This window comes from Vidua chalybeata, chromosome 4 (genome assembly GCF_026979565.1).
Source record: "Vidua chalybeata isolate OUT-0048 chromosome 4, bVidCha1 merged haplotype, whole genome shotgun sequence".
Taxonomy (NCBI): Eukaryota; Metazoa; Chordata; class Aves; order Passeriformes; family Viduidae; genus Vidua; species Vidua chalybeata.
In genome coordinates this window covers 40,105,431-40,129,417 of record NC_071533.1, presented here as the reverse complement: position 1 = coordinate 40,129,417, position 23,987 = coordinate 40,105,431, and the positions used below count along the sequence as shown (strand labels likewise).

The 23,987-nt window shown below is 36.5% G+C and overlaps 1 protein-coding gene across 1 annotated transcript in view; it reads left to right on the top strand.

Moving 5' to 3' along the window:
* The window catches only part of TENM3 (teneurin transmembrane protein 3), a 666,217-nt gene that overhangs the window by 307,241 nt on the left and 334,989 nt on the right, over nt 1-23,987 (top strand). Inside the window, exons 6-7 of the mRNA XM_053940099.1 lie at nt 5,156-5,213; nt 7,509-7,757. The gene's annotated coding sequence lies outside the window, so the exon portion shown is untranslated. The remainder of the gene's footprint in view (nt 1-5,155; nt 5,214-7,508; nt 7,758-23,987) is intronic.

The window sequence follows — 23,987 nt, the reverse complement described above, 5'->3', positions numbered from 1 at the left end:
GTTTCAGGGAGGAGCTGCTGATATAAATGCACTGAGTACTTCTATTTTTGAAAAAAAAAAAAAAAAAAGGTGTATTTATCTTTTTTTTTTTTTTTTTAACTATATCTCACGTTTGTGAGGTTGGTGTTCTGTTGTTGTTTAAGCAAAAGTAAGGCAGGAGTGCACTCTTTTCTTGTGTCCTTGCCAGTGCTTATATAAAACAAATCAAGGCTGGTTCAGGATGCTGTGCAGAGCAAATATTAACCTTAAGCTGCTCTTATTTCCTTCAGTATTGTTACTTCTTTCTGAAACTGTGCACCTTGCAATCATTAAAATGCCAGTGCAAAGGAGGAATTCTGTGGACATGGCAAAGGGAATGGACAGAAGTAGTAGCGACTTTGATTTTAATTGTTACAAAATTCATTAACTTCATTAGACTCTGTGATACTTGTAAGTCTCATCAGTGTGTGGCTGAAAGGATGCTGTCATGTGTCAGGTAATCTTATGTCTTCTGCTTATTGATTCTGTTTGCTGCAAGGCTGTGGAAAATTTACAAATGTTGGGCTGAAAACATGACAGGAAATAAAACTCACAAGTGATGCGATGCAAAACTTTTACCTGGCATAGGCCTAATAATGATGTCAATGTTTGTCTTTTAGAAAATTATTATTAAAAGGAGCATCTTTCACAAAGGAATAGCTGCTGGCTAGATTGGTTTTTCACATTTGAACTCAGAAGCAGTTAATCATCTTTTAAGAGGTTTAGAGGACATTTGTGAGTCTGATCTACAGGCTGTCATACAAAGTGAACTAAGTATTCTAATGGGAGCAGTATTTCCCAAAGTGCTGGGAAATACCTGGAGAAAGGAGAAATATGTTCAACATGGTCTCTGGGGAGCTAAGAAATTCCCTTAGGACAAGAAAAAGCTATGTTAAGAGAAGCTTGGATATGTAAAATACCTTTGGCTTGAGCAGTTTGTTCTTGCTATTGAGGAAACTGAGGCAAGGGAATGTGTCTTTACAGTTTTGTTTGCATGTGCATATATTTGTTTTAACAATATCTGAAGTAAAAACCCTAACCTGGAATCACTGTTCCATCCTTTTCACTCATTTTCCTCATGGTATGACTGATTAATCCAGAATGTCTTCATGTTTTGGAGCCCTGTGAAGCACTGCACACAGTGAACAGGATTTTATGAAGACAGGCTCTTACTAGGAGGCTTAATCATCTCTGCTGCAATGCCTAATTTAGGGGAAGAATGGGGATGTTTGGCAGTGTGGACAAGGAGAGGGACTGTGCCAAAGTCTCTTCAGAGCCTTGAGCTCCTGGGACCTGCAGTTCTTTCTTGTTAACCCTGTCAAAATAGTGCATCTCTATTAGGTCACCGAAAGATATTCCATCTGACTTTTGACCAGTAATCACCTTTTCAGGGTAGTATATATTTTTTTTTCTTATTTGGGAAACTCATAATTCAGATAATGAATGTATATTTTGTAGTTCTATCAGCTCTTGTTAGTGTCTCATTAAAGGGTTTTCCAGGGTGTGGTATAGTAAATTGGGGAATAATTGCAGTTGTAGGGGTATTCTTCAGGTCATCTAGGTCAGCCCCTTGCTCAAAGCAGGGCTTCCTTCAAAGTGGAGTCAGGTGGTTGAGGGTGTTGTTAAGTCAAACTCAAAAAATCCCCAAGGATGAAAATTTCACAGCCTCTCTTGGCAGGCAGTTCCAGCCCTTAACCATTCTCATTACAAAGCTGTGAGGATGCTGGCTTGGGCATCTCATTTTTTACTTCTGGGTAAGATGCAGATTAATTGAACATTAATTCAACATACCTGTTGAACATACCAATTGAACAAAGCCTGTTTGGTTTTGATCTAGAGCTTTTAACTGATGCCTTCTAAGAATACTGAATTGCTTTTAAGTCAGTGTTAGGATTTTACTTGTTGGTATCTGTTTTGATAGATTGGAGCTGCAAGGGAGTGTTTTGTAACTCATGAGATGTTGAGCTCTGTTACCTTATAACACAGTTTACATACATTTACGTTTTGTTTCTCCAGTGTGTAATGGGAGGCCGCATTCTTGGCTGAGATGAGGAGCTTGCATCTCTCTGGTTTTTGCACCTATCTCTATAAAGGGCTATTATTTTCAGCTGTCTTCAGGAAAAAAAAAATGACTGTTGTACTGTGTGCATCAAGCTGCATAGCTTGAGAATTGTGTTATTCATAAGAGAATATATACTCTATAGAATGTCAGGTCTGAAAGTAGTTGATAATCTAGTTAAAACACAAAATTGCTGTTATATGTGTTCTTGAAGGGAAAATAAAAGGGGGAAGGTGTAGGGTTTTTCTCATGTAACCTTCTAGCTAATCAGAAGCTTCTAAAATTACATAGGTCATGGAAGATAAAGTTATCCAAAAGGTTATATCACTTTTCATGTCTCTGGAAATTATTTTTCTTTCTGTATGAACACTGCTATCTTTTGAAGAAAGGGACTTGACTGCAGTGCTAATGAAGTGTAAAGAACTAAAGCTGTCACTGCTGCAAATGGTATTTTCAGGAACAAGAAGTTAGTTTACTTGATACCTCATAGCAAATGTCTTCGAAAGTCTAAGGTGCTGTCTGTGTGAATTACGATGAAAGCGTTGAGAGAGGAGGTGTTTATGTAGTCTGTCTGGTATGTCTTTTCCAAAATATATCTTGGGGTATGTACTTTGGGAACATATTTTTAAAGCAAAACCAGTGTGTTAAGTACTCTGGTGAGGGGTTAAGTCAGGGGACTTAGGGGAACTTGCAACTGGTGAATTACACCAGTCATTCCAAACCCGTCTCAGAAAAACCCATCCATGTACTGTGCTCTGTAAGTTTTGACCAATTGACTGAGCAACTGTTTTAAAAATATTGTAAGAAATATTCTGACATTACTGTTACTAATTTCATATATTTTTAGAGAAAATTTTGTGGTGTATTTTTTGAAGACTTTTTTTTTAAATATCCTTTAATACCTGTTCATACTAGAAGTAGAAGTTAAGTCTTCTCTGTAATATAAACCTAGAAGTTGGAATGGATTGTGGTGTAGTGAAATATTACAGCACTTCTGTTCACCTAAGGTTAACTTGGTAGATCACTGGATCACCATTGTATGGGACAAAGCAAACAACAGCTATGTACCTGGTGCACTTAGATTTTTTTTTTTTGTTGGTCTCTGATCCTGTTAAAGCCACTTGAACTCAAAGTGCTTGAACTGAATTGCCAAGCATGGACCTTGCTTTAGAGAATGGGAGCACAGCCCCTGTTCTAAGTTTCAGTGATCTCTTGTCAAGGGATAAGGGTTAAGACCCTATTAGGTAGGAATCAGGCATTTGGACTTTTGAGAATCCCTGGATACACCCTTCTGATAACTGCAGGACCTTGTGTGTTTGTAACAGTCCTGCTGCTAATCAGCTCATCGATTCTTATTTTTTTGTCAAGTACGTGAGTATCTGTCTGTTCATACAAAGTGTTAAAGGGAAATCTAGCACATGAAGGACTCCAACCAGCTACGTGAGTCCAGGCTGAGAAAGGTAGAGTATGGACTGTTAACAAAACCAGTTGATGATTTTAAGATTTAGCTTATGAAAAAAATTTCCTTTAGATAGTCTTAGAAAGTACACTATTACCTAAATTTTTACTAAATACTTAATCGAATCTGAAAAGCTGAACAGAAATACTTTTTCCTGATAATATAGTATTATTTGAATCTTAAATGATATGCAAGTAAATCCTCAATTTATGGATAGTTTTGGTTTTATAATGATGTTTCTTGAAAATATGAGTAGATGTGCCAATCCTGCATCCAAGACACTTCAATATTCATTTCCTAATTTAGTCATCTAAAGGTAGGGAAGATACTTTACAGTTGTGTTCATAGTCATTTGTTATCAGTTGGTAAAATGCTGCATAGTCATTTGTTATAGGGTTAAAATCTTGTTTGGCCATTTGTTCTAGAGAGTTAAAATATTGACTGCTATGTAAGAATTTGAGCTCTACTTGGATTATTAATATCCCCCCGACTGATGTCTCAAGTGAGAGGATTGTCACTTAAAAGTAGTGGGCTGCTTTAGCAATATCTACTTGTCGTGAACTCATATCCACAATAGAATTGCATATAATGGTTAACATCAGAAATTTGGGTGGAGAATTAATAGCTATAATTTACTTTCTGGTTATGCTGCCTTTTCTTTCTGAGAAAATATATGTCCTTTGGTATTTATTGCGGATACACATTCTCAAGCGGCAATTAAGTTATGTCTTCTTTTCTATGTAAAAAGTAATAAATTTTGTGGAGATTCACTTGGCAGTGTGGGAGGGAGAAAGCAGAGTTCTAGTTCTGCATTTACTTCACCTTACCCCATGTCCTTGCCACCTGCTCTTCAGCCATTGCATTGAGAGCTTGCCCTCCGGTTTGCTGCTGTGACTTCTCCATAGCTCCAGCCCTGTGTGGTGGCTGAGCTCTGCACATCACATCCCACTTTCCATCTCCTCAGTCAAATACCTCTGTTTCCTTGTCTTCAAAATATCTTATGGCTTAACAGTACAATAAATCAATCACTGGAATATCCAGTACCCCAGTACAAGATCATAATACAATTCTGAGTCGATAGCAATTCACTCCTCTGGGTTTATTTTTTTTTTTTTACTTCCCAGAAGCAGTTTTATGTTGACATGCATGTCTCTTATCCATACCATTCTGACATGGTGCAGGACACAGTTGTCTTTCTTGCGTGCACCTAAGCTCACTCTGGCCAGTTTGGCAGATGTAGCAGTTGTTTTTGTTGAAGTCAAGTTTGTACCATTAGATGATAAAGCAGTACTCCTCTCTGCTGCCACATTTCAGAGAATCACTGCCTTGGTAGCCTAGTAAACATTGTTAGTTTGAGTGCTGGCAGCTTATGGTGTCAACCATTGACAGAGGTAAATTTCCCTCTGTATTAATGCAGCAGGAAAATGGCCAAGCAGGAATTTTCTGCATTCTTTTTTACAGCCACCAGCAACAGCTATAAACAGCCTTTTGGGTGTGATTCTGTGGAGTTGGTCTTAGAATTTCTGAAGTGATCAGAAGTTATGAATTCTAAAAACAAATACCTTGATAGACTGAATAAGAGGTATTGTAACTAATTAAAAACTATTTTTTCTGAAAAGGTATAGAATTGATGACAGCAAACGGTTTTATGACTTTACTGTACACCGTATGGTTAAGGTAAGTCAGATTCTCTGGCTGAACATACCCATTTTATGTTCTTCTCTTGGAACATTCCCTTTTCCTTATGTATTATAGGGCATGCGGCTTTACTGTTTAGGGAAAGAGCCCGTTTTAAAATTTTGCAGAGGGAATTTGAATTGGCATAGTCCAGAAGGTTTTGTTTGTTATTGGGGTGTTGGGATTTTTGGTTTGTTTGTATTTTTTTGTTTCATTTTTGTTTTTTTCATTTTCCCCCTTGTCCTTCCCCCCACACTTATTTATCTCTTTGTGCCTGTGTCTAATTGAAAAATATTGTGCAATCATTTACTGAAGTAATTTATTTCTGTTTCTGTGAATCACTAAATTCCCTTATTTGTGTCATATACTATATGCCATAATTACAGAATTGATTCAGGAAAAAAAAGGAAATGCCTTTGCTTTTGGAGACTTCCTTTAAATTTTCAGTCACTGATGTAAAGATTGGCATTAGTGGTCAAGTTGAATAGACTTAGAGGAGACCTCCTAAGAAATGAAACCTCTCCTAGACTGAAAACCACCTTAAAATTACTATCTCGTTTCTGTTATTTATGCATATGTTTTTATGACAGCATTAATTTTTAAATTTCATAAATCCTATATATATTAAATGTAGATATCAAAATCAAATACAATAGACACACAGTTTAGGGAGTGAGAAAATGAGAGAGTGATGCTTGCAGATGGAGTCTTGCTACTGTTTTCCTATGGTATCAGTCATGGACTGTAGCAAAAAATAAAGATTTCATCAAAATGCATGAAACTCAAAGAACATTTCTCAGTTTATGTATTAATATTTAGCTTTAAATGGGAAATGTCACTTACCATCATACACATTTAATTCCATAACTTTTTAATGGTCACCTTGCAGCTTGGATAATCTAGTTTTTGAATGTGGGTTTTGGACTCTTAATTCCTGTCCATTGCAGAAGAGTCTGCCATACAAACTGCAGAAATATTTAACAAACGCCTGTAAAAGGATGACAAATTTAGATTCGGGAGACAGATATGTTTGAGAGATCTGGTTGAGTCTGCTCCTTGTTTCAGTAGTTTGGATGACCTCTGTTACTTGAAGGGCTCCAAAACTGGATTGGCAGCACCATATGCCAAACTGAGTGGCTATTGCCTCAAAGAAAACCCTGATTGCTGCAGGTGTTAAACCCTAGATGCAAAGAAGGTTGCTCTTTCCAGTGGTGCAGACTTCATACTTGTGTTTTTAAAAGCATAATCTCTCTTCTGTCTCTGCAGCTGTGTTATTACACTGTTAATTGATTTAGGATCCTGGACTGTATCTTTAAGGTGTACTGATTGTGGTTGTGGAATATGACAGAGTTTTACTGACCAAGACATGAAAAAAAGTCAAGGTTTCTGACAGGTTATATGGAAATTAACTCTGAAACAGCTGATCTGAAGAAAGAAAAGATATTTCTGTAGCTTGAGAGACTTACCCATTCAGAGTTTCAAAGTCAATCTTAGCCCAGTGGATCTATCTTTAAAAAATTGCGCTTTTAATTTACTGTGACACCTGGTAAGCCACCAACACCCCAGGTATTCCCCTGGTATGCTGCTCCACTTTGTTCTGTCACTGCAGGAGCAGATTCTAGCCCTCAAGTTGGCAGAGGATCACCTTCAGGATGGGAGTCGTGTACAGCTGAAATAATGGCTTCTGTGTCACTTACACTGTTACCTTTGGTTTTGACATTTACCTGGTGGGAAAAAGAATATGCTTAAGTAGTCTTCCCTGCTATAAAATATTTGGTTTTCTGCCATAAGTTAAAAGTCATTGATAAGGAATAAGTGTCTCAGCTCTAAGCCATCTGAACCTCTTGTTGCTATTGGTCTGATGCTGTAATAACTCTGGCAAGTTCTGTGAGCTGGTAAAAATAGTGAATGTCCCTTTATGTGAAGACTTTTCAGTTTATTGAGAAAGTTCTAGGAACAACATCATGTTCCATTGTTTAAACATATTTTAGTAGTACACATCACTGAAAAAAATTTCAGTATGATTTTTTAGTCTCGCTGCAGAGTTTCTTACTAATGTGTTTGCTTTCTAATAGATAGTTTTGGTTGGAAAGCTGTGGGGAAAAAAGCAATATTACTCTGACTTAAGCATTTTAGAACAGCTATTTCTACCTTTAAAAGAGGTAATTTGAGAAAACTAACTTTTCTAGTGCTCTTTCTCATGGGAATATGTTTAAGGATAAGTATCAAGGGTACCTAGAATATGGTGCAGAAAAAAATAATCTGAGAACTGAGGATTCTGTTCTTTCTTGGCAGCATCTAAGCCAGTCTGACAAAGAGCAAGACTACTCTGACCATCTAAGCCAGTCTGACAAAGAGCAAGACTACTCCCATAGCCATTGCTGTTAAACTGTTCAGGTCCTTGGCAGCTGGAACATTTACTGACCCTTCTCTTCATGGGATTTCTTCTGGGATCAAACACAGCACTGCCATGCTGAGCATTTCCCAAACACAGGAGGACTGAACAAGAGACAGACTTATCTTAGATTGACGACTAGATTGATGGTAAGCAGCACAGAAGGTTCAAGCCTCATGCTAGCATAAAATCATTTGACAGATAGAAATATTTGTTTATAAATTGAAAGAGTAGGTAATAATAGTGGTTTTTTATGATTACATTACATGATATTTTGTGATTACGTAGACTAATAGCTAGCAGATGGCAGAGTATACATTTTACTTGTTTACCAAGTTGATGGATGGCAATGATTGAAAAACATTTCTTTCCTTTTTGCATTACTCTAAAAGCTTGTAGTGGACAGGCAATTTACAATATGAGTCAACAATAATTTGTATCTGCTCTAGATTTTGGGGGGCATCAGTTATTCTCTTTATTTTATTTGACTTCTCTCAATGATATTTTTTTCTTAGAGGAATGGGGAAAAAATGAAATCAACCTTGAAAGCCAGGTCATTAAAGGGATGCATGTGTGCTTATGGTCTACATATACAAATAGTATCTATTTGTATGAAGAATAAATAGTGGGAGGTTTTCTCCACTGTTCTATTTCAATGTTTATCATATTACTTGGACATTTTGATGTAGAGAGACATGCTCTGTCTTTTGTTTAGGCACCTCAGCACAAATCTACATTGCTATATTGCATGCTATCAAGAGAGTTAAAACTATCCAGTTACAATAATAATTGCAGTGGTTTTCATCCCTTCTTTTTAATTAGTATTGACTTACTCATATTATCTATGTGTATGTTTTAGATGTATCTCCTCTTCAAGTGTTGTTTGTTTGGTTTGCTTTCTTAGGTGCAATGACTTGGGAATACTCCATAACTGTGCAGTTGTTTTATGAGTAGTAGACCTAAAACCAGAACTTCTTTCTAGGTTCATTCCCTATGTATTTTAGTCCCCACTGTCAGGTGCCCTAGCTCCCTGCCATGTTCCTCAAACATGCCATTCATTTTAGTCTCTCTCAATGGTTTTTGGGTGTGTTAGGAATGTCATGCTTGTGGTTTCAACAAACAGAGCACAAATTTTGATTAGTAGTAGATTGCCTTTTCTTTGAGGGAAAAGGGGCAAAGCTGCGGTTGCTCTTCCTTCAAGAGTCACTGTTGGGTCCTATTTTTTCTGTAAGGTTTCTTACTTCTGTGAAATTCATATCTGAGACATCTAGTATCTTGCAAAATTTGACAACATGCTTTACATTTTATGATTTTGTGTTTAGTCATCTCATAATAACAATTTTTTTTTCTGGAAAAATCAAGCTAAAACACTCAGATGGAGCCAGAATGTAATTTCTGCTTAAAGAATCCAATAAGACCATGGATTTTTTCCCCTTTTTAAAAGAGGAAAGGAAATCATTGAGAGAATTACTGTGACTGGACAGGATAAAACATAACTTGAGATACAATTTTCAAATAACAAAACTTGCCTTTCAGCCAGAAGACACTTCATAATGTATATGCCTATTTGTAACAGAAATATTGAATCTGTTTAAAACTGTCCCTTGAATTCCCTCTATGAATTTACACACATGATAAGATCTGAAAACACATTATTAGTACTATGTTCAGTTTTATATCAATCATGGATCGATCCACTAAGCCTCTGTAATTCTGCCTTACAACTACTGTCTCTCAAAGGGTTTTCATTACTCCAAACTGCTAGTGGCCTTTCAGCAGGAAAAAGCCTACGATATTGTCTTGTGTAATATGGGGGGAAAAATATATATTCAGATAGTTGCTGGTTTAGTGAGCTTGTTTGTCATAGGCCCTATTCCCAAGGTACACTTTTTTCCTGGGCAGTAAGTGACCCATTTTTTATTTCCTCATCTTCTGCTTTTCACCACTACATTCGTATTTTTATGGCAAATATATATGTATATATGTGTCAACAATTACTGTCTTGTTCAGCTTCCCTACCCTTGACTGAATTTTTAGTTTGCATTCTCCACAAAATCCAAGTTTCAGACCAGTATGATAATATGACATTTTCCAGCTTGTATCGGTAAAGATTAAATACCTTTGGTAGTGATGCCTAACTCTGGATGCAAGGAGGAGAATGAGAAATAGACAGTAGAAATCTAGCTACCAAGGCTCCAAATTGATTTTTGTATGGACACCTGACTTATATACTGAATGTTGCTGGTAAATGCTTCAGGTCACCAGTACAGGAGAAGAGCAGGAGTACTCAAGAAAGAGCAATGCTTGTCTGTCCTCCGTATATTTTTATGGTGCTCTTGCTGGGAGAAGATGAGTGCTTCAGCAAAAAGTGACTGAAGAAACTGCATCAGAAACAGTTTCCAGGTCTGGATTCACTGTGTAATGCTTGCTGGATTCAGATGATGAAGCCAAGTTATGGGGTGAGGATCATGGTTTCCCTGCCTGTGCCTACACCTGCCTGCCTGAGTGTTAGAGGGGATGAATGCAGATGCAGGCAGGGGAACAGACCCACCTTAAAATTTAATTTACGAAAGTAAATATTTAACTTAGGTGAGCCTTGGTAACAGGGACAGCCCAAACTTTGGGATGGGACAAGGAGCTGGGCACAGACCTGGCTAGAAGCAGCAGAACATAGGGTTGCTACCCTTGCGTAAAGCTTCATGAAAACTAATCTTAATCCTATTGTGGAAATACATATACATCTTTCTGGTTTAGAAGATGACAGTAATTGACATGCAAGTCCTGTTAATGTGCAAATCCCAGAGTTTTGACAGGATTATAGATAATAAAGTAAGGGATGGGTCCTAATTAAAGAATATATAGAATGCATAATTCAGTTGTCTTTGCTCAGATTGCTTCCAACATTGATTCTTACTTATGCATGTAGTCTGTAGACTCTTCTAACAATGTAATACTTCCATTAACCATCATCAGTATTTGCAAACAGGAGATTCATTCACATTGGGTAACAAATAATTAATTTGTTCCTCAGAACTATCTCAAAGAATGTTGTAGATTTTTTACCAATTAATCTGATTAGTAAGATATTGTACGTATTGATCAAATTTCAAAATTGAACCTCTGTATTTGGGGAATGTAGTGAAAGTTAACTGCAGACTGTCATAACTGATGTGCTGCGTATTTCGTTACTGAAGTGTGAAGGCTTCTAAGAAGGCTATGAACTTTTACCTGGTGTTTTTCCAGAACCATCAGGAGATGGTTCCAGGTAAATCTTTCTTCAAAAGGCCTTAAGGGCCAAGGGAAGTTGTTAGAGAGAAGGGAAGTGCTGCTGTCCATCCAAAGCATAAGCTACTGTGCATGCTTACTCCCAGATTTGCAAGCATTGGTTCAAATGCCTGCATCTGCTGATTTGTGTGCTGCTACTATGGTTCAAATGTATCTCAAAATTAGAACAAAAAGATTCAGGTTTTTCTGACAACCTGTCTACCATTCATGATTTAGCAATAGATTTTGCCTTCGTATGGGAAACAAAATGGGTTTCATAGTAGTGATTTTCGCTTCTTAACTGTTTTGCTAAGTGATACAAGTAAAATCTGTTACTTTTTTCTTAATTTCTGTTTTTACTTTGGTTTTTAGAGAAGACAACCTATTTTATAACTGCCTCTGTGCTAAGAAGCATGCTTTATCTTCTAACCAAAACCAAAACTGAAGGTATTTTAAATGGTGTACTGCTTCATCATTGTTTTCATATGTCACTGTATCAGTCTCTTCTAGTTGGTTTAGGATGATTGCTCTTCAGATTTGTAAATCACTACTTCATAAGGATAGCTGCAACAGTTTTGGGGAGGTTGTGGAATTGGTGGGGTTTATTTTGATTTGATTAAAAAAGAAGCAAAAACCTGTTGTATCTCTTTAGCAATTAAAAAAAATGTACTGCCTGGCATATGACAGTGTTTAAGTGCTGGATTCAATTTAAACGAAATAATTTACAAATAGCTTAATGTTATGAAGTTTGGAATAGAAATTACTCATATTCTGTTTCTTACTCAAAAAGCCCTAGGTTCAATACCAATGCTAACACAAGGCTTTGAGATGGTATTTATGAAGGGTTGAGGGAAAACAAAAAACAATATGAGAGGAAAAGTAGTTCATATCTCCAGGAGACATATTTTTAGTAACAAAAAATTTTTGTTCTTTTGAACATTGTGGGTTTTTAGTCACTTTTCAAGATTAGGCACTGCTATTTGTGGTAGATTTTAGTGGAATTGGCATATTGCATGCAGAAAATAGAGTATATATGAAGCAGTGTAGGTATATTAATTTCTTACAGCAAATCACTTTTAAAGTATGAAAATTGTACAAATAACACTCAGCCCTGTGCTTAAAAAAAAAAAAAAGTGATTAGAAGATTCTACTGCTGTACATCCCCAAGAATGACTAGAAAGAATGGAGGAAAAAAAATTTTTTTCCCCCTCTGTTTGTGTCATCTGTGGTCTCCAGTCCCTTCTCCCCTTGCCAAATGACACTGATTTGTTTATATGTTTTGATTAGGAGCCCAGGCTTGATATGGTTCATGTTCTAGATGATATTGTTTGTTAGATAGGAGCAGACATCTTGCTTAAGGACACAAGAAGCAAATTCTGTTTCACCATGCTGAATATAAAATTTTTTCTCTCCCTCTTTACCCTGTAAAAAGCTTGTTTGGAAAATTGAGTGGTATCCATTTGTACTCTCAGTCTTCTGTGACAAAAAATTCTTATAATGAAAAGTAGGATATTGATCTGGCTAACATCCCTATACATAAAACATTCACTGACATATCTTCTGTATTTCCAGTCTATCCCTTACAGGGAAGATCACACTTCTTCCCTTTATTTAAGAATAAATAATAATTTTAAAAAGCACTCTCTCCCTGCATACGCACTCTCACAAATGATTGACTGTATTTGTTTAGATCACTTGCACTGTCTCGGGGAAGCTAGAGGGAAAATTGGAAATGCATCTACTGTATCTCTTGTGTAAATTAGTTTTTTGATCGTTTTGATAGAAGATAATTGCTTAAACATGACAGTTAATTTGTGTTGTGTTCCAGTGTAGAAGCTTCAGAGAAAGTGTGTTACAGCATGTACAGCTGACTTTACTTTCAATTTTCTTGACTTTATACCAGAGGCATTTATATCTCGGCTAGAAGTACAGTACATATTTTTTGCAGTATGCTAATACAGCAGTTTGTGCAAGGAATAGAATCTTGGTTTTAATCTTACTTTAGAAGTTACTGGCAGTGACCATGTCTTTGCTATAAAATATTACAAAATTGGGAAAATGTAGTATTTAATGCCTGACCCTCAGGGTCTTGAAATCTAGCTGAAATCAGTTTTTCCAAACAATGAAAAATACACTTAAATCTATTTTTTATCAATAGTTTATATGAAGGTTAAGTTAAAAACACCTTATTTTTAGCACCTCTATATTGAATATATTTATTTGTTATAGTACACGGATAATTTAAAAAATATATAATTTTTGCTTCATAATAAAGTCCCTAGTATTCTAACCCGGGATTATAAACAGGCATTGGCTTTCAATGAAATAGTAAGTGAATGAATAATCATATTGACATTTCTGGCTATAAAAGAAGAAATCCAGGTGTTCACTATTACTGTGTCCAAATCAGTTCTCAAATTCTGGTGTCTGACGTAAATTGAAGTGAAGCAATTGAATTGCAGCATAATGCTGTGTCATTACACCTCAGTCTTAAATTGTGCTTGTACTCAAAGTCATTTGAATAGACTTGGAAATCTCTGTGGAATTGATGCTATTATTAATGAGAAAGTAACAAATCACTGTATGTTTGATCGCACTGCAGTGTTGCAGAAGAAATGGAACAGGAAAGAAAGTGTCTGAAGGAAACAAAACAAGCAAGGAGCTTCTGTGATATTAGTTTGTTGTAGAGGCTCTGCATCCCTGCCTTGGTGTGTCTTGCTAGACAAGGAATGCTAGTGGCATTTCATAGCAGCAGAAATCTGAGAGGATGATAACATGCTGATGACCAGACACTGACTTAAAAGGAACACTTTCACTGCTGCTTTGTTATGAGAAACATAGCCAGCCTTAATTGTTCTTAAGGCCTGAAGCAATTGCATGAAGAACAAGTGTAAGGAGAAGTGTTAGGCTTGAGAAAGCACTGATAACTTATGTCCTGTGTTTAACGTTTGTCAGTTTGGATTTCTGATTTATACCACGCAGCCAGTGACTGATGGGGCAGGCTGTGCTGCTTAACCCAGCTTGGGTTCCTGGCAGTTCAGGGCTCCTGGTACCTCATCGTCCTGGGGTAAGCCTGGTGCCTCTTCCTTCTCTCCCCTGCCCACAGTGAGCATACAGTCAGCAGGACACACTGAGGAAGGGCAGAGCACATCAGCATTTGGAGAATAAGCATTACTTACCCTTGCTGTGCATATCTTCAAATTGCTGCACTTGTGAACCAAAGCCTCAGTAGTGGATATAATGGTATTTTATAATATCATAAAAAGAGTGTTTAATCTTGATTTGTTTGCTGCTGTGGCAGAGTTAGTGAAGCACACCTCTGCTTCTTTTCTGGAAGAAATTTATTCTCAGGTAGGTTTTGGTTCCTGGCTGGATACTGAGTTTTGGTTCCGGAATACTGAGTGCAAATATCAGAGTAGTGCTATATATTAAAATACATCATTATTCCTCTTGGTACCATAGCATGATAAATATGAAGTAAAAGATTTTTAAAGGTACACATACATCTTCCCAAGAGACAGATTTTTGCAAATCTGTCTCCATTTACTCTCATTAGTATTAAATCAGTACAATTGATAACAAATGTCAGACTGTAATGTTTCTGGTGAAGCAGACCATCTGCCTGGTTTGTAATATGAACATTTATGCTTGCAATCACTATACTTCAACAACTGGGCTGGAAATGCCAGGTAGTAACGTCTGTTACTTGAGGTCTCTGAATGCATTATGTACATTGGAACCATAATTAGTTCCATGCGTTCTAGCAAATGTAGTTATTAAAGCAGATTTCTTTCTGTGGACTGCTTGCCTGCCTTGAAAGTAACATCCTCCTCCTAGCCTCTGTTTTGTTTCTCTGTGATTGATTTTTTCTTGCTAATGTATTTACTTTTCAAGCTGGTTTTCTCTCTTTGAATAACTGGAATTTTTGAAGGCTGACTACCAGCTAAAATAATGTTGTGATATTCAAACAGAATTATCTTGCCATCAACTTACCACTTTGTTTTGATGGAAAATTTTTGATTAAAAACAAACAGTAAACAAACTAAAAATAAAAATATCTGAAATTCCTCGATTAAAGCTTTCAGGACTGAAGAATAACTTGCTTTTCTTCTGCAGGGAGGAATGGAAAGTGAAAGATGACTTATATTTCAGATGACTGTTCAGTTGTCGTTCCCATGTGGATGGAGGTGCTTTTATTGGGAGGGGTGGGTGATAATGGGCTTCAGTCTCTTTGGTTTTCCATAAATCTGATTTCTTTGTCAGCAGCTGAAATCCATGTTTGTAGTCAGACATTAGCAGTTCTTGGTTTACATTGCCAATCTGCATGCTGTGTATTGTGAGAGTGAAGCCACCATGTTAAGGAGAGCTGGGCTGAGAATGTTCCTGTGCACTTTGGGTCCCGCAGGCAGGGATGGCACAGTGCAACCACAGAAGCTGCTGTGGAGGAAGCAGGAAGGGCTTTAGCACCAGGCCATTATGGTGCTAAGCTGCCCAGAAAACAGGGAATGGCCATTTGGACAGTCCATTTGATTAGTAGCACAGCTTCATGAAAATCACTGGCAGAGATGAAGAGAAGATGGGAGAGGGATATCTCTGCTGTTCCAATTTTTTTTCTCAAGCCTTTTTCATTGAAGAAGAGAGTCTTTGATGTCTTTGACTGTGGAACCTATTGAGATTCTGGTACAAAACAGGGAGATTGGGAGCTTTTTTGAGATAACCATTACTTTTTCTGAAAGGAAACTGGAGAATTGTGGTATATTTATAGCAAAGCTCTATATGTTATGTAGATATTTTTTCAACAAGAAACACTGGAAATGAAATCGGTGAAAACATGTTAAGATGCAGTCTTTATTCTGTTTTACAGTAAACCTTTTCAATTTGAATATGGAACAGTTGTTAACGTTATGCATTTATAACAGATAGAGAAGATTTGCTGATTTATTGTTAGTGATACATAAACTGATCCCTGTACTTAGTAAATTTCTTTCTCCATTGTGATTTAAGAATGAAAGAAAATTGAGTTATTCTTTTGTTTTTCAAGATCAGCTGACTTGAAATAATATTTGATAAAAAGAAATGGGTTTTATTTGTGCTGCTGGTTTTCAAACACTGGCAAAGCCACTTTCCTACTTGTGGCATATGATGTTTTTAACAAACTTTCCCTGTTTTGTTGGTTTATTCAGTGTTTTCAGAGCAATATGTTACATTCCCAGCTTTCATGTTTGGCTTGGAAACCTGCACTGTTTAAAACTTGAAAATAAGCAGTATTCATTCATTCATCTTGGTTTTTTAATCTAGTACTGCAAGATTATTCTTAGAGTATTATGTCTGAGCAGCTACATACATAACTTGTAGGAACATATATAGTGTATATTCTTGAACATTTATTTATATGTTAGGTTTTTGCATAAATACTTAGCACGTGTTTGTCTTTACCAGTTGAGGCAGGGTTAAAAATCTGTCCTGTAAAATACAAATATCTGTATTCTGTAACATACTCGTATTTCTGATTTATCCACTGAGTCTTGGTCTGACAATACAGCAGAGATGTCTTGTGTACTGAACATTAACAATTTTTAGATTGTTGTAAAAGCATCAAGATTTTTAGGCAGAGGAGTTCAGACAGTGAGAAAAAATCAATTGAACAAAAACTTTGCTTGAGATTACTGCAGTATTTGATGCCCTGATTCTAAGCAGGAGGTCTGGTAATGTGTCTATAGTTACAATCCTACAATAAAATCAAAGCCTGCATGTTCTGCCAAGGCTCTTACTAAGTAATATTCTGCAGAATCTGTCACTTCATGTTGAGGAATGGAAGAGGCAGCAGCCATGCAAAATTGCAGCAGGTTTTAAAGCTGCAGAACTTCTTCAATGGAATTAAATATTTTAAGTCACAATGTATCATACACATAGATAGTGCTTATAGAACACTTAAATGTAGTAATATTAGGATGTTATGTATTTATGTGCTCTGTAATAATGTGCATATGATGCATCATTGTAATTTAAAACCTTTAAATCTTCATTTATTTTTTTATCTCAGTTTTGGTTTTTTTTTAATTATTATTTCAATTCTCCTGATCTCAGTAATAAAAGGCAGCTTCTAGTATTCTGTTTTGATGTGGGTTTTTTAGAAGGCAAAGTTTTGGCAAAAGGATGCAGGAGTTTCCAGGTTTACAGGCATACTTGTTTAGATGGCCTCTACTTAATTCATGTAAGAACTGTGAGACTGGAGAGACCTATCCCATTTTCACCTCTAACCTGTGTGTAGGACATACCAAACAAACATAAGCCATAAATGGATATCACATGCATCTGTTTTCCAGGCAGTAAAACATCCCCTAATATTCAACCAATATCTACATAGTAAAAAAAAAAACCCAAAACCCCCAAAATTGTTTTTACCAATATGTGCTGTTAGTTAAGACTTCTTTCTTAGAAAACAGTACCTGCTTTGTTAACTGTTTTTAGTAGGTTTGAGCAAGTTCCAAGTAGTTTAAGCAAGTAGTCATTCCATTTTCTCATAAACTGTTTTTTACTATTATGTAATTATATTGTATATAAAAATTAACCGTTATGTGTTTCCTGTGATGACAGCTTAGTTGCTTCAGATATTATGCATATTCTATCAAATCTTTAGTTTCAGAGAAGCTGAAGGAGATTATCTTGAAACTGTTCAGGCTCTGAGCAGAACCCTAAGCATAGGCTGAGTTGCTACTTAGTCAGATGGTTAGAGAGTCTCCTAGTTTGTTCCTGAAATGTGCAGCACCATTTGTAGCTGATATGTGCTGACAAGTGATATTCTTGCCTTACAATTTTTATCTAGTTAGGTAATTCAAATAAACGGGTAAATGTGCCTGGTACCTGGAGTGAGCTATTCTGCCTGCTGCTCTGCTTTCTAAGAGTTGGCTTAGATTCCTCAGTTAATAAAAGTTTTAGATGTCATGTCTCTAGAAGGCCCAATATGAAATTCCTCCAGCTAAGAAACATTTTTATCATGAATTGTTTCATAGTAAAAAGAGAAGATAGTCAGTGTTAGACTTTACTCATTGTCTTTTCCATAACAGTTGTTAAGAAATTACATTTGAGATTGACCTAACTCAGGATAATGATGACTGCTCTGAAAAACTATGTACAGTCTCTGTGCAGGTATTATTTCTTTCAGTTCCTTCTCCTTATATAACCACTGTATTTCTTCAAATCTCTCATCCAACTGCCTGCCCTATTCTTTTATTGCTGACATTTTTCTACACATCTCTTAAAAAACAAAAGGTGTGTATTTGTTCATTTCTTACGTGACAAGACCCTTGCTCTCTCGAGTCCTTCTCACAAGGGTCACTTTTTGGCCATTTACTCTTACTTATACACAGGATCTAAATTACGCTGCTGGCCGACAATTCTGTGCTTGTGATATTCAGCTGTTCATATTCCTTGACACCTTTAATGACTCTTCTCTGTTCTCTTTGCCTGCTGGTTCTGACTTTCCCTCTAAATACTTCGCATGATTGTGTTTCTCCTGGGGACAAATCAACTGTTCATCTTGTATGGTTGCTATTTAGACTTTCCGTGAATAACCTTGGTAGTGTGTTTGATCCTGAACTTCTCAACTGATACTTTTCCTCTACCTGGAAATGTCATTTACTATATATAACATTGGCATTTTTTTTAGTACCCTGTGGTCTGAACTTCCTGTCTTTACAGTTTCATTTCTCTCCATCCCTTCTTTGCCTCTGTATTTACAGTGTATAAAAGAAGCATTCATTCTTTTTCTGACTGTTCTATAACATGCTGGCTTCTGATTAATTTCAGGGATCAATATGAAACCATTCTCTCTTACTCATAATGTGAATATGCTGTCTCGTATATTTTACTTTCAGTGTTTTCATTTTAGCACATCGTGAGTCAGTGAATGAGTTACATGAGTCAAGTGAATTTTAACAGGAGCTCTTGTGTCATACATATTGCTTAAAAATATTTTAGGCTATTTTCTTGCAGCTACTGTATCATCTTATTTGGGTGAATGCTTTTCTTAAAACTTCATTTTAAGTTGTTTGTGGTCGTTCTCATTTGTTAGATTTTAAAGCGTAAGTACATTTACTGTGATTCATACATGATATTTCATACAGTCCTTCAGCATTTGGATCAGCTCTTGGGTGGGAGCTGCCAGTTTGCACCACGAGCAAGGTGCAAGAGAAAAGGGGCAGCTCCTGAGCTGTGGTGCTGTGGTACCCCTAGAGCTGAGCAGCAGCAACAGTTCTAGCTCTGAACCTGAGTCTTACCTATATTGACACTGTATCAGCTGTCACATCTGCAGAGCTGATATAATGTTCCTACCATCAAATTCCAGCCAAAGAAACTGTGGGGCTTTTTTTGAAGTGTCGAGGGTTGAGGCATTTCGGGGATTGTTGAATACAGGGAAATGGTTCATTAGCATGTTGTAGCTAGCTACAGCTGCAGAACTTGGGAAGAGGTGATCAGTTATGCAAAGGTCAGAGCCTATTTGGAGGCTTGTGTTTGTTTCAGTCAAAATGTTTTAGCTTCAAATGTGAACTAAGGAAAGCCAGTTCCTTCCAAAATGGTGTTTACGTGTCATGACAAATTCACTTAGACGTCACTGACTGACCAGAGAGTAGCTCTGAAAGCTATTATGTTTTGAAGTTAATTCTGTCTAAACCTTTACAAAGTGTTAGCAAATTTTCAAGTACAAGTGACAAATTTTATCCAGAAGCCTTTGAGAGACATTAAAGTCTCTTACTTTGTTTGAAAGTTGAAAATTTTGTTTTTTGTTGGAACATTTTTCCACTTTAATGTTTTGTCTATTGTATACAGTATTTCAATATTTTATGAGTATGCAGAGATCTGGATGGGTTTTTTCAGATGTAATTTAGTATCTCCTTAGCAGCCACAGTGCAGGCAGGTAATTATTAAGAGAAGTTATTGTTGGGATTAGTTTTCTAATTTGCAGAATGAATGTTCTCCTTTTAAACAGACATGTAGTTTAAGCATCCTCAACAGAGACCCTGCAAAGCTCTGACAGTAATTTCTTTATTATTTAGCTATATAGGCAAGAGTGATAAATTATCCTTAAGAGCTGTCTTGGAATAGTTGGGGGTCAAAAATTTCTGTCATAATAAGAGTATGAAATTGTGATAGCTCTGTCAGCATAGGTACACAGTTATTATTTTTATGAAGCTTATAGCCTTAAGCTAAGCCTGAAAAGTGGCTTAGTTTGAAATAAAATTTTAGGTTTAATATATGACTAAGATAGTTTGTATTATAATCTGAAATATTGGTTTATGTTGACTTTACATTTTGAGGGAAAGGGGAAAAAGCAATTAATTTTATTCTGTTCTCACTATTGGGCTAGAATGGCGTATTCTACATGTGAATACTGGCCTAGAGGAAGCAGACAGTGGGTAGCTCAAACTCCCTTATTCTTTTCTGGAAATTGGTATCACTTGCTCAGTGACAGCCCTTTTTTGTTTCTGAGTTAGGGTTTTTTCCCTCCCCTTTGCTGAATTTCTGGCTTGTTCCTGTTTTTTTTCTCACCTTATTCTTCCTTCTTGCTGTTTCCCTATGACAGTTGTTCTGACAGCCAAGGTAGCCCATCATACACATCAAGGTAGCCCCCTCTCTCTGTGAAGTGAGAAGTGGTGGATGCTCAGCTTCCCTGACTACTTGCATTGCTCCTACCCAGTGTCTGCTCTGTCCTTGGGAACACATTGTCCCTTCTCCTGGGAGAATACAGGTTTGGAAGTGGCATATTGTAGGTGGCAGGGTTGCAGACACCAAGCTTTGCTCCTTGCCATCACTTTGTCATCAATAGTGGAAGCATCTTCTCAGCTCTAGAGAAGCTGCTGTTGTCCTTCACTCTCTTCTCCACGTACGAGAGCTGCTCCTACAGCCAGCAGCTGTGTGCATTGCCTGTGTTTCCATCTGCTGGAAGATGCTGTCACAGACAGGATCACTGGAGAATCTTCAGCAGCTGCACTCAGAGCGGTGCTCTGCCTTTGGCAGGTGTTTCTTGGAGCACTCCTGGCTAAAGACACCTCAGGATTTTTCGCATCCACAAAGTTAAAGATGCCAAATGACTGTGACATACTGGTGGTGGCTGATGTGGCTGGCATCCACACCTGGGCACTGGGATCTGAAAGTAAGCAAGAGGAATAAACTGCCTCCAGTCTGGACAAAAGGATGTTGGTAATCTTAAGTGTTCTTACTCCTTCTTGTGATCAATGACTACCAAACACTTTGTGCTGACATGGATTACAACCAGATTTACCAAAAAAACATATATATTCCTGAAGGTGTAAAACTTTTATTAAAGAGAAAGGATTTTGGGTGATATTTGTATTTCACAGTTATGCTATTAGACATCCATAAGCAGTTTTTTTAGAGACTCACACAGACTCCTTAGCAAGCATCATACAGAATATAAATATAGAAATATTTCTAGTATGTAATTTTTCTAGTGTATTTATTAACAAAGAACAGAAAAATACTTTTATTAAAGCAATCATTAAGCTTGGGGAAATTAAAAAAATAAATATGCAGTGTTTCTCACCTAGTCTATCTAGGCATCCTTTGCCTAAAGGCTGTGGTAATTCAAGTATTTTCCTAGATTGTTCGTACAAAATAGGCATCTCTGAGTAAGTGTCTCTTCAGATGTGTGTTCTTCTGAATATTCATTAAATGAAGAAACTAGAACTGATGCTTTTCATGCTGTTAAAATCTACTTGGTCCCCCAAATCTAAGAATTACTAATTTCAAAGGAACAGAACACATATTTCTCTTAAACCATAGTCTTTTTTTTTATTAATTTCAATGGCATTTCTCCTTGAAACATATTTAGGCAGTTCAAATGAGATAGAGCAGTCCTCTGTCCTTTGTTTATCTTGTACTGAATTTTTCCTTTAAGCTTAAAGATTTGTTTTTTAAACTCGGAGTTCAAGATGCACTTTGCAAAATATTGTTAAATAGATTAAATCCAAATGCAAATAGATTTTTGGAATTGCTTAATTTTTTATTTAATTTTCTGTTAATGTGTGCAGTTTTTCTATTAGTAGTAAAAATAGTACAATACTGGAAAAAATACTGGAGCTAGGGTAGATGTGGAGATAGAATATATCTGAGTAGAAAGATAACCTTGCTGCAAACAGTTCACAACACAGTTTTCTATCTTAGGAGTAGGAATTAATACAGAATTCATCAAAATATCTTAATTAGAGCTACAGGTATGATTTGCTCTTTCAAACAAGGTATTGATAAGAATCCAGCACTTAGAAATTGAGGGGTTTTTTTAATCTTACACCATTCTCAAAATTAAGATTGATTTGATCTGCCAGCATGTGACCTTTACAAATCACAACACTACTTTATCACTTGATCCTATTTCTGAGGAAAATCTATGTAGATAACACAGCTTCCATTTATTATTATCTCAAAATCAATACATTCCTTGTAAAATCCTCTACTTTACAGAAGTTGCTGTAAATAAAAATGTTTAATATGGAAGTGATTTCTTTAGAACAATATTTGTGAACATAAAATTTTATAAATATACAATATTTGAAGCAAAACACTCGATTTAAAGAGTCACCTATTATGAAGAAGTTACAAGTAGTAGGTTTTACTCCAGAAGTGTGGAGATGGAAATATTTTTTCAGTGGATACCTATTTTTATTCTGTATGTCTCAAATAATGAGCAGTACACAACTGTAAACCAGCAACTTTGTGTGTTAGGTAAATATGCTTTTCAAGCTAAACAAAACACTTTCTGCATAATCTTCTGCATAATACTTTCTGAATAATCTTAATTTACCAATAGGTTTTTAAGTTTTTTTTCAGTTTCATTCTAGTCTTCATTAATTTCCCTGACTTCATAAAGTTAGTGGTTTGTGACTATTATAAATAATTTTAATAGAGTCTTTAACCATGTTCTTTCTTTTATATATGCTGGTATGTAAGGAACCCAACTATATAACTTGTCCACCACCAAATGAGACCTTTCCCTGAACTGGGCCATTTTCCTCACTCCTCATACCAACTCTGGTATTCAGCATGGGGAAATTCTTCAGCTCAGTGACCCCCTGTGAACCTGTGTGAGTTGAGGAGCTTGCAAAAATATATTTTTATAATCTCCTTACAAGAAGGTCAAAGTTACGAAATTTTGCATTTTTCAACTGTTTTTTCCCCAACCACCTGCTTGCTACTTGCATATCTTGGAGTTTTTTACAGGACAGAACCTTATTCCAAGTGAAAGTGTGAAACTAAGAGTTTTCCCCTGTCATATACTGCTTCTGCGGACTCACAAAAGACAAACCCAGCAAAATCAGTTGGCTGGTTTTCCCTCTCATCCTCATGTACAGCTGCTACATAAAGCACTGCATATGTGTAGCTTGGGTAGAAGAGAAAAGGGTACCACATTTGGCAGTGGCCTCTTTGCAGTTTGAATTAAGAAATGCTGTAGATTGTGCTGCTGTAAAAGCATAAGAACAAAGGTACTGGTTAGGCCAAGCATTCAGCTAATTTACTGTTCTGCTTCCTTCTGTACTCAATGTGAAGAGGTATGAAGAAATTTCTATTTCTTTAGTTGTAAGAGAAAGTGAATAGTTACATCTTCAGTCTCAGGTTGGTATTTTTCAGCACAACTCTTTGGGACCTTTCTGCATAGAGAAAACATTTATTTGTACCCTATTTGGCTATCATCTGTCTGTTGCTTTCTCTCTGAGAATATTTCTCCCATTACACCACAGCAACTTAGATTTTTGGAGCCTATCTTTGAAGAAACTTTATCGAATGTCTCCTTTGTCATGTTCATTTTGCTTCTGTAAAAAATGTTCTAGAAATTTGAAAGATCTAGAAGAGAGAGAACTGTAAAAATGTCTAAAACCGGAAGCTTGAATATTCTCCACTGCATTAACAGAGTATTATACATATTTCTTGTGTGTGTGTATGTGCTGTATGGATAAACAAAGGGTACTTTTACCATTTCTTGGCAACTACTGCTACTTTTTAAAAATCTGAATTTGATCATGGTAATTCAAGGAGCTACAGAGCTACTTTGGAGTCTAAGATCTGAACATATTGTTTCTAAGGCAGCTCTCTGACAGAAG